Source organism: Lepeophtheirus salmonis, chromosome 6 (assembly GCF_016086655.4).
Source record: "Lepeophtheirus salmonis chromosome 6, UVic_Lsal_1.4, whole genome shotgun sequence".
Taxonomy (NCBI): domain Eukaryota; kingdom Metazoa; phylum Arthropoda; class Copepoda; order Siphonostomatoida; family Caligidae; genus Lepeophtheirus; species Lepeophtheirus salmonis.
In genome coordinates, this window is record NC_052136.2 from 48,555,042 (window position 1) to 48,567,049 (window position 12,008).

The window sequence follows — 12,008 nt, forward strand, 5'->3', positions numbered from 1 at the left end:
ATGCATCGTTAAACAATTGTATTCATCTTTGGATCATACTATATAAATAATTTAGAGGATTTCCAACATACATCATTTAGAATCATAAAAGCGACACCATTTTCTTGTTCTCCATGCTCAAAATATTAACTTTTTAATTTGTTCAGTTTATATTAAAATGTATTTCTACAGATAAATTTATCAAAAAAACTACAAACACATTGGGATTATTTGGAGCAAAATACAAAATTATTCTCTATCATTGTTTTTTTTTATTTATAAAGCAACTTTACTTTTACATATTACACTAACTTAGTGACATCTGAATACATATTATACGCATTTTGTTGTGGAAAAAATTTGTCTCATACGAATGTTCTTTAAAATAACGATTTTTTAATTCGAATGTTTTGAATCAATTTTAAATATTTATAAATCGGTCAACAAACTAAGGATTTATGAATACTTTTGCTTTTGGCTTCAACACCTCTGTACTTTTAAAAAATATGTTTTGATGAATCGTTCAGTAGAAACATTATACTCATAATTGAAGGAAAAACTACAATAGTAAAATCCATTATTTTAAGGACAATGAACCAGTGTTCACCCATAATTTTATTTCAATGATGTACATAGTGAAATAGATTAAAATAGTAGTCGTAGTCTTGGTTTTGGGTCTGTAAATCTTAGAAAAAGATACAACTCTTACAATTTTAACTCATTTGGTCCATAATAGGTCTGGAAATGGCCTCAGAGTAAAATTGAGTGAATAAAAAACCGGTTTAATTTTCTTGTTATTTGTGCCATAGTTTTAGCAAAATAAGTTTTGATCAACAATGTATATTTCAGTCTAGAGAAATTTCATTAAGAGCAAATTGAATAAAATAAATAATCGCCATTGGACCGAGTCTCAACATAAATAGATAGTAAATCCTTTTTATCAAGGCCTTGTATCAAATTATGGTAGTAGACCATGCTTACCTATGTAATCCTAAGAAAATTCGATATGGAGTAGATTGAGTCTTAGTTGAGCATATAGTATAAAATGTATTCTATAAATATGAGGAGCAAAGTGGAAAAAGAAAAAGCTCTAGAGAAAAAGTGTTTTTTTTTGCTTCTTAAAAAAAAAAAAAAACCAAGTCTTGACTTAGACGCTGGTACTCCTGCCTGCTAAATCAACTCAAGTTACTATTTCTATTAACTAACTAATATATGTATATAATATCAGCGTGTATAAAAAAAAGAGTGCAAGAGACGTAATATGTTGTAAGTTTAGGAAAGGAATGAAACTTTTAGTTTTTGGAAGAAGAGTATATACTGAGTGCGATAGGGAAATTTTCCACGATCAAGAAGCAAAACCAAAACCTTAATAACTTTTGATTAAAAAAATAAAGTAATAAAAAACTTTTAGAAATCAATAATGGCAAGAATTATTCTATATGGTTACCTCCAGCCTCTATCACAGCCTCCACATGAGGTTGGAACTTGACACAGGTTGCCACAATATAATCAGCAGACATGTTGGCCCATTGCTTCTTGACACTGGTCTTGAGCTCCTCCACATTTCGAGTAATGTCTTCCCAACCTTGCTCTCAAAGACACTCCATACACTGAAGTCGAGGGGATTGAGATCAGGACTGGAACAGGGCCAGAATGGCTTGTCCCAGAAGTGAGGAAAGTGCTCCTTGCAGAAGTTCCGTATTTTCAAGGCCGTATGGCAAGGTGTATGGTCCTGGATCCACACGTAGTTGTTCTCAGGATAGTTAACCTTCAGCCAGGCCAAGATTTTCCACCTACGGACCTTATATTAGACCTAGGCCGAGGTCATCATAAAATCCCCACCTGAGGGTGATCTAACTTGTCAGCCAAGCGACGCGTTGAAGCTGTTGGATCTTCCTTGATCTTGGCCTCCATGGACTTGAGTAACATTTTATTTCGCTTCAAACCATTTCCTCCATTTCTAGCCTTCCTTTGGACTCCTTTCCCCTTTTCCTTGGCCACCCTGATGTTCCAAACTGTCCTCATGGTCACACCGACAATATTTGAAATTCTTTTTGAATAAACATCTGCGTTAAGAAGATCCGAAACCCTTTGCCTTTAGTATTCCTGTTCACTCATTTTTTGTCCGATTTTTTGATCAAATCAATACAATGCGCAAGAAAAACAACACATGTATTGGAACATTGCTTAAAATGTGACCTGAAACTTTAATTAGTGCAAAAAAATAATTTTAATGATGCAGAAAATTTCCCTGCCGCACTTTGTAGGTATAATGGTGTAGTTGTGAGTTAGTATTTAGGCCAATTTCCTTCGTTCCCCCCTTTTACTCATCCTTTCTTCTTCTTCTTCAAAAGGAAGTTTTCCTTGGTTGTTGTTCCTCTTCTTTTTTCTTCTATTTTCGTCGATGAGCTGCGCCTCAGTTACGCATCTCTGAGAGTAAAAATAATAACTAAAAGAATAAAATAGAAGGACATAATATATACATGTTTGTCTATACAGCTTAAAAAATATAATTATATATTGTAATTGCAGCTTGAACATTTTTCTTTATTTTCCAAAGCTGTTATGATTATTCTTGAATTGAGAATAAATAAGTATTAAGTAATCAATAGTACGTGAAATTATATCACTGAATATAATTGTTGGGAAAAATAAGTGTAAGTTCTTGTTGGACTGAGAGAAAAATTAAGGGTCGATATTGTTCTAATTCCTGCCTATATGAGATAGATTTCTATTTATTTCCTTCACAATATAGTTGCTCCCAGCTACTAGAATCCCAGAATTACGCCATTTTTATAAAATAATTATTAAAATTTAAAAAATCCAAAACCTTGTACTTTTTAAAGATGTAATGTGAAGAGTAGACTGGTTTGATTTTCAACTTTTTTCGAATTTTGATTACAGGTAGTGGGGAAAAGTTTTCATGTGCTATGAAAATTACAAATACCAAATTGCATTCTCCTACGTCGTCATCTTTAGGTCGCACATCTCGATCAAATTATGAAAAAGGCCGAAACTCTTTAGTTAGCGAATATAGATACTATGGATATATTTTTAGTTAATTTCTATTAAATAGTTTTGATATACATTTTTTTAACAATAAAAAGTATTTAAAAAGTGTTTTTTTTTAAATTGTCCTATGTAACAATAAATTAGAAAAAGACATAAGAAAATTTGATGACCCGCGCATAGCGCGAATCCTTTTTTTTTACATTTTCAGTGAGGAAGTTCACATTTTTCTTATATTCTCTCTTTTTGATACATAAAAAGCTTCAGAACAAAACGTTACTAATGTTTATTATAGGTTAGAATAATGTCTATCACGATTGATTAATGCCATATTTTAATCCTTATTGGCGAAATAAATATCTTTTGTCTCATTTCAAACTTAGAACAAGATGTACTACTAATAATTTTAATTAAGAATTTACACTTATTCGGATGTAAATAACAGTATAAAAGATAACAGTTAACTTTTGAATAGTCGCAAGGGGCAAAGGTGGCCACAGGTTCCATGTCCTGCGATTAGTATTATATTGTCCGTCAATTTTCATTTTAAATCAAGAAAAAAATATGTAAAAAAACAGAATTTATATAGAATTAAAATAATGAATAAAAATTAATATTTAAAAAATAAAGCAAAGAATAAAAATATCGTATCTACGAGTAAAAAACAAGAATAAAAAATAAAGAAAAATTAAGATAATTTTAATGCAATTCTCAGTTAAAAAAAGGGTTCCACTAACTTAAGATCACTTTTTCAAAAGAAGATTTGAAATTTATGTTCTAAAAGTTATTCAAGGTCAGAAGTTCCCCAAAACAATATTTATTTAAATAGTGTAAGATTAAGGGCCCTAAAATTAGTTCTCACCACTAAAACACTATAAAGGTTTATTTAAACAAATACTTCCTAAACTTAGTAGTTTTTTTTCAGATTTTTAACGCTAAATATCAACTAACTTTTTTTCAAAGGCTCGGGATACATTGGTTAGAATTAAAATGTGAACATTTGATAATGATTTATGGACCACTATTGAAAATGTATGATTCTAGTTAAAGTTGCTCCGATTTAGTAAATGTACTTTTCTTAAGAAACACAATCCAATTATATGCTTAGAATTATTTAAGAACACTATTTCTTTGGATAATATTGAACAAAAGTGCTTTTATTAAAATCCATACCACGACTCAAGCAATAACATAAAACAAACATATTTACACTTATTATTTTAAAATAAATTATTTAGAATGTTTTTTTTAGGTACACCTGAGAGAAAAAATAATATAGTACAATAATTATCATCCACTCCTTCAATTAAGAATTAATTTTAATTAATAGGTTATCCATTCATTAAATGAAGATTGATTTATTAGGCATAACCGATAGGACTTTACACTCTGGTACAGTCAACGTTATATACTTATAAAATCTAACATATTAAAATTTTATAGCAACAATGATTCAGTTTATAAAGATTAAGTTGATTTTTTCCAGCTAGTACGACTTGGTACACCATTAATTGTAGCCCTTCTTAGTCCGTTTCCTTAATTCTCTCTTTCCCCTCTGTCGTTGAAGAAGTATTCTTTAATTATATTATTAATTATGTTTTTAGATGTGTGACGAAGACAACAAGTAGTGACAACAATCTTCAAGGTTTTAACCGGATTAACGCTCGCTGAGTCGGTAAGTGAATGTTTTCTACTGTAATTGGAGAGTGATATTGAATTGAGAGGTAACAAGAAATTGGAGCTGATAGTCTGTCAACGGTTTTTTTCTCTCTCTCGGTTTGAATAGTTTGCATTTACAGGGGTTCCCAGTTTATCTCAGTTTTCGGGAACAATCAAAATCCGAGTTATACAAAATTCACGTACCTGTGAATTTAATATTATTTATTTCCAGCAAAAACAGTACAAAAAATCCCTTAAATCAATGATTTGACTATTCAAAGAAAAGAAGGAAAACTTTATGGAGTTTCAGAAGCATGCATGATTAGTTTTCTTTAGACAAACACAAACCTTTCCTTTCTATATGAGGTGAAGTATGTAAAATTTGAAGTCATCACAATTCTTAAATAAGAGATTCCATTGCACTTTTTTTTAGTAAGTCATTTAAATGGTATTTTCTCTTTTTGTACAATATTAAGATTTTTCCATGTTGTAATAAGTATACTATAGTAGAATAAGGAACAAAGTAAATTATTTAATTAACAAAAAATAGGATCTAAAAAGGAAAGAAAAATAGTAATTCAGCTGAAAATATTACTATTTGTTATCCTTTAATTGTTTTGTTAAAACAATAGGCATATTTTAAGAGGGAGAAAGGGATATATTCCTCATATTTTAATGAATTTAAGGCACATTTGTCGTAGAACATTTAATTTCCTTATTTTAGTAAAAAAAAATAGGAAAAAGTATAATATAGATTATTTGCTAAAATATTGTTTTAAATTCCTCTTTAATAGATATAAGTCTTGAATTTATGGATATACATATTCCATCATATTACAAAACGAGTAAAAAATCTGTCATATTAAGACCTAATTGTCTAAATCTGTGTTTCTCAAACGTTAGTATATGGAGGCTTGAGTAAGTGGGATTGGGATGGAAGTTTGATAAAAAAGGGCAATTAAAAATATAGTTTTATGAATAAAAAATGCATCCCAAAAATGTATTTATATAGAAGATCCTCCAAAAATGTATTTTTTTTACATTTATGAGAAGGGTTATCCAAATATTTTGCATAATATTGTGTCAATAACTACCCAATTATAAAAGTTTTACAATAATGGTGGTTATTGGAGATATTGATATTTCTCCATTGTATGCAGGCAATTTAAAAAGTTTGAGACCAACACACCAAAAGGATGCAAAAATCTATAAATAATGATTGTACCGAGTGGTTCAAAAAAATTCAACAAGATACAATTTATTAATCAAGAATATAATTTTAACAAAATTAATATTAAAGATAAATGTGTATCTGAGTTCTCTAAATAATAAATGTAGCCGCTATTAGCAGCAATTATGGCTTCCATGCGTTGGAGGAAGGTAGGCCACTCGCTGCAGATGAAGTATTCTGTCCTGGCGTTCCAGTCCTGGCTAACAGTAGCTTTGAGGACCTTGGTGGTTGGATGATGGGAAATGTAGATCTTCTCCTTGAAATATACCTTTTGGTTGTAAGTCCAGGGTTTAGTATCAGGTATTTACAGAGCCAAAAGTGTCAAAAAAGAACTCAAAAGACAAATTTAAAACTCATAGTAGAAGATGGGATTGATTCATTGTTTGTGTCAAAAGTGTCCTCTCCACCCTCTAAAGGCTCTTCCACCCACTTTTTGATAGCTGTCTGGACAGTCTGGTGTGAAATTCCGTGATCTCTTGCTTGGTCCTCATGGACTTGATGGGATAGTCCGTGGCTGTTTCTTTATCTCGTTCGGTTCCAACTTGGCACTTTTGACAGATCCCTACTTCCTTTCGAACGCTTTGGACATGCTGGTGGCGTAGACGATGGTTCTGGAGACGCACAACTGCTTGGAGTTTGCGAATGGAAATTTGTTGATCCTGTTCTAGTGTCATTTTCTCGACTTGTACTTAAGTTAAAGAGCTCCAGTTTGATTTGTTTTCTATCTAATTGCTTCTGCTTTAACATATCGAAATATGAATTAATTGCAATTATCAATCTTAATAAATTATTCAATTAGTAAGTGTTCAGATTTCAATAGACCACCCGGTAAATTAAAACATATTTTTAAATTCTAAAATACGTGTTCATAAATTTAAAAAAAAAAGAATTGTATTTTCTGTTAAAAAATTAAATATGAATAATTTATTTGTTAATATTATTGTGTGATTCTTTTAAGAATTTTATATTGATAATTAACTATTATTGAGTAATCTTATAAACAAAATTACTTTAAAACAAAATAACATTTTAAATTTTTACTTGGTGTACATTTCAAATTTGCAAAACCTAGGGAACAAGGCATTTTAAAAAATGAAGAATAGCCAATATATATAAAAAATATAAGTATTTGACTCTTTCAATGAGTTTATTAACATTGTTCTAACTATAATCAGCTCCACAAAATTGGAAAAAAAGAATTTTGCTACATGATATAGGTATATATAAAAAACTTATTAAGAACAAAATAATTTTTACACGGATGGATATCCTATTTAATTGATGATAGTTAGCGATGTCTTATATTTTTATTATATATATGTACTTTAGAAACATGTCTCCTTAAATATTTTAACATACGCACATATATAGATAGTTAGCTCATTAACTATGAGCAGGAATCTTTCATTTGTCACGTTTTAACAAAAATATTTTTATACAATGAATGATAATTCCATATCATAATTCTTTCGTATTGAATATATTTTTACATTTATCGAAATAAAATGGTCGAAAAAGCACCTTGTTAAATTTTTTGTACCACCTTCTGCTAAGGGCAGCTAAGTTTCATGAATCCCCTATTCTTTGACATTTAAAGATATTGCTCCAGCCTCCCCTAGAATATAGTGCAAATAAAATTTGTCCTATATATATTTATCTTCTTGACCTGCTGTAAACATGGGAAAAGTTAATAATGAAGTCCCTCAATTTTGTCAAGGAGGATAGGAAATTTGCGGCTATGTTTCAAATTTAGACAGGTTGTATTTATTTCCACTCCCCCTGGAAGGGCTTTGGAAATATTTTTAACTAAATCATTTATTCATTTGCAAGATGCTCAGAATTATTTGCTCTTTGAGTTGAATATTTATCATTTTAATTTGAATGAAAACCTCCCCAAGTACTCGTTTGCTTACATTCTTTATGGAATACCTAAAGAGAAGGAAAAGGCGACACCAGAGAAAAGGGCTGTCTACTTTGCTCTACCGGGTGCATCGAGAAAACCTTTACACTTTCAATCTAGAAATTAGCAAGATGTGTTACATAACCTGTTGTCATTGATCTAAGCCCCTTGGTAGTAATGATGGTTTCCAGGTGGCCACGGAAGGCCTTGCACCCATTTCGGATGTAGTCCTCAGACATGACATCCCAGTGCTGGTTGACGGTGTCCTTGAGGTTGTTGATATTTGGTTGAATGATAGAACATGGACTCAACATGTCCCCAAAAAGTGAAGTCCACTGGATTGACATCTGGTGAGTTTCTCATTTTTAATTTTCTTTGGCCAGAAAGACAAGTTGTCCTACAACCACTTCTGGGCCTTTTTAGATGTGTGTGCAGGCACACAATCCTGCTAGAATACCACGTTCATGTCCGGGTAGTTGATCTGGACCCATGTTAATAACTTCTCCTTTAAGGCTTGTACGTAATAGACCCATGTGAGCCTTTACCCGACTGGGAACAAGATTAGGGGAATGACATTGCCATCTGAGGTCACAAAGCCCAAAGACATGACCAATGCAGGGTGCTTTGATGTAGTGAGAGTCCGAGAGACTTATCAACCTCCCCAAAGGACAAATACCTGTCATTTTGGTGGTTTCGCTCGGGTTCCACCGTCCATATTTTCTCATCACTGAAGATCACAAGATAACTGGCCTTGGCCTTCTTGATGTTATTCAATAGAGCCTTGCAACGTTAGACATGCGTCTCTTTGGTGCATAGACCGAAATTCGTTGCTCATGTTCAGATGGCATTTTCTCAGCTTCTAAGACACTTAGGAAATCTAGTTTTTTTGTTTATTTTTAGTATTTGACCCGAACAATTTACCGCATTCCCAAAAATCTTGATTTATGAAGCAAAAATGAACTGTTCAGATTTTTTCGCTGCACCCGTTAGTTAGCACTAAAGCATACATAGCTAGCTACTTCACTTCTGAGTGTCTAATTAAGCCTTCACTCTCTGAGAAAAATGTGCATTGCTTCTTTAGCAAGATACGTAGCATTTTCCTTTATAATTTCCCGTTACAAGGATAAAGAATGGAACTACGTTTAAGACATTTTAAGTTTTTCCCACAATTGTTGTCTAAGTTCTACTTAACCCTTAAATGTTTAGTTAGCCGATACCTGATGATGAGGAAAATAACATCGAAGATATAGTTGTTGTCTGGTTTAAATTTGATTCTTTTTGTATTTTATATACCTATATTTTGTAGTGGTAGACTTTAGTATATTTTTATATTGTATTTAAAAAACATGAGTGAATGTTGAAGGGTTCAACTTTGATCTAGAGGGGTAATTTAAAAACTATTGCCTTTATTTATGATAAATTTTATTGCAATCCTTCTTGTTATATTTTAATCTTTATTTTGTTCTATATATATTGAATAGTTTTAATAACATTCCAAATTAAAATTGAAAAAAAAAGTAATGAAACTCAATTTCATATGTTCTGCCAGTTTGTATGTTTTTTCATTGGGTCAACGATATGTAGTATAATAAAATTATTGAGTAAACATCATAATAACTCTCAACCTTAAATACAGATTTAAAAAAATTTAATATACAAAGTATTTCAGTTACAATCACATTTAAACAGATGCAAATTTTGTCTCGAGCTGGAACCCTATTTCCATTAATTTTGCGACCACAACTGTGACTTTTTGCGTTGTCGTGATAGAAAATGACTTTTTTTGTGGGCCAATCGTTGGCGTTTTTCTTGCAGCTAGGTTTTCAAACGGTCCAATAATAATTGATAATATGTACCTGAGTTAGTTCAACCATTTTCCAAATAGATCATTGCGAAACCAAAAGATAGTCACTATAATCTTTCCGCCGATTCCTCGATTCAAACAAAGCCAAACAGAAAGAAATATACCGATATGTTTGAAAGTTGGTGTGTCTTCTTCCAAGAGATGTTAGTAACCAAACATAACTTCATTACGCACCAGTTGTGCCATTTCTAGGACTTTGCACGGACTTTTCAAACGACCCTCGTATGTAGGCACATTCTTTTAGTAATACTTTGTTATCATTTGAAACTCTAAGCACTAGGAGAAATACAAAAGTACAAGGAAAATATATTACTTATTCGGGACAACAAGAAAAAAGTGTTTTAAGCAAATTATTGAATACATGCTGAATAAATAGATTTCCAACATAGTTTTTATACAGTCGTTATATTTATTCAATATCTCAGCCTTTAATCAATATTTTGTTTAGAGAGCTTTTCTCATACTTTTAGTGCGTTGATATTTAGAAATTTATTATTGAGTAATGAGTATTATTTTTTTAAAGAAAGTATTTATTTAAAATAGTTGTTAAAAAGTAAATTTAGAAGAAATGAAATAAAACAGAATATACCTATCTATCTAAAAGCCTACGTTCATTGCCAATTTTACAGGGTTTCAGAAGGCAAAGATAATATACGAAGCCCTTTCCAAAACGTGACATGGATTTTTTTTTTTTTTGCATGTTCACTATCTCCTTCTTTTTTTTTATCGGTGTGACAATTATTTCTTTTATGAAAAATATATAATAACTTTTTCTTTAAGTACAATTTCACCATTTTTGACAAAATGTTTTGTAGCTTATTTTGGCTAATATTTATTTTAGAAATGCTGTATTACTATTTTTTTGTCTATTTTGTGACAATAAAAATGAGAATACATAAAAGCAATATCAATTTTGTAAATATTTTGACAATATTATTACATTTTTTAAAAATTTGCAAACAACCACTGCCCTAATGTACTCTGTGCATTTTAGTATTTTTTACATTACAGCGTGAGCATAAGTACCTCAAACGACCCCTTAAAAGCAACACTATCTATCTTATTAGTAATACTTATAAGGTATTAATAATAAAATATTTATTGCTACACTTCAAATAAAACATACAATCAGTACGGGTGCATGTAAAAATAACTTTAACTTTTGGTGCCCTCGCAATAGTTTGCCGGATTAGGTATCTTAATGCAGTCCGTCCTGAACGTGCATTGTTCAGCCAGCCCCCGATATTAGAATTCATAAAAAAACTGGAAAGGCTGGAGACGGAATGTCCTCCGCTGTGTCCTCACAATTATTAATTTAGGACATTCATACACCAGATGAAGTGGTTATTTATCTCTACAACCACACCCAAACTATAGTTGGCTAATTTCATGGTTCATGAGGTGATAGTGTTGGCGTAGGAGACAATGGACTGTGATAAACTGAGCCAAGTAGTCCAATTTTCCTTTCGAAAAATCCAAGAGATGCTTCCATCTCCCGTTAGTTAGATTGAGTCTGTTAATCGACCAACTATAAAAGCGTGTTGTGCATACAAATAAAGAGGCAGTTGTTCTTGAAGATGGCATTGAAGAATCCGTTCAAGTGTTTTACAGACAAAACTTGACTAAGTTATATGGCGAAATGACTTTGGATTAGTATACGATTTGTTCCCTGGTTTGGGAACGAAGATAGCTCTGATCTCTCGCCCAACAAATGGAATCTACTTTAATCGTACAAGGCGTATAAAGCAAAGGTGAAGATATTCCAGCATTTTTATTGGAAGGTGTTTTAGTACACAAGGGGAAATTCCATCAGGACCCGTTACCTTAAAGCTATGAAAGGAGAGCACAGACGTTTCTAGCTTTTCCAACGTAATAACACCATCCAAATCATCACTCTCTTCAAGCGAACTCACTGAAAATGTATCCTCAACAAGGTCAGGATCAGGATCCGATTCACCCCCATTAACATCAAAGAGAAGACCTACATGGGCAGTAATTTTATCGAACGACATTGACCACCTTTGCCTCTTTGAACACGTCGTAAGATGTTGTGAACGTGGGATCTAAGAGATTCGAGTCTTTCGTTTCACCTCCTTATTGGCTTGAGAGGAGCAATCAAATCCAGTACTTCCTGAAAAGTCCCAGTCCAAGCTGTGGAAATTCTCAAGGCTGCTAGTCAGGGGCTTGGGCAGATCCTTTAATTTTCCAGATATTATATAGTGAAATCTTTGCCAGTTGGCTTTAATAAGGTTACGATATTTCTCCACGACTTGTTCATAGCTACGTGTGGAGTATTTAAGGTATGAGTTATCACTATGTGAATACTCAATGTTCACCTGCCAATCTTTAACCTGCATACATTAGTT

At 31.9% G+C, this 12,008-nt stretch overlaps 1 protein-coding gene across 1 annotated transcript in view; it reads right to left on the bottom strand.

Moving 5' to 3' along the window:
* LOC121120385 (arylalkylamine N-acetyltransferase-like 2) overlaps positions 1-2,430 on the bottom strand; it is a 37,523-nt gene extending 35,093 nt beyond the window's left edge. The window contains exons 1-2 of the mRNA XM_040715252.2: positions 1,427-2,430; positions 961-1,352 (exon numbers count right to left, since the gene is read on the bottom strand). The gene's annotated coding sequence lies outside the window, so the exon portion shown is untranslated. The remainder of the gene's footprint in view (positions 1-960; positions 1,353-1,426) is intronic.
* Positions 2,431-12,008: the final 9,578 nt, after the last annotated feature.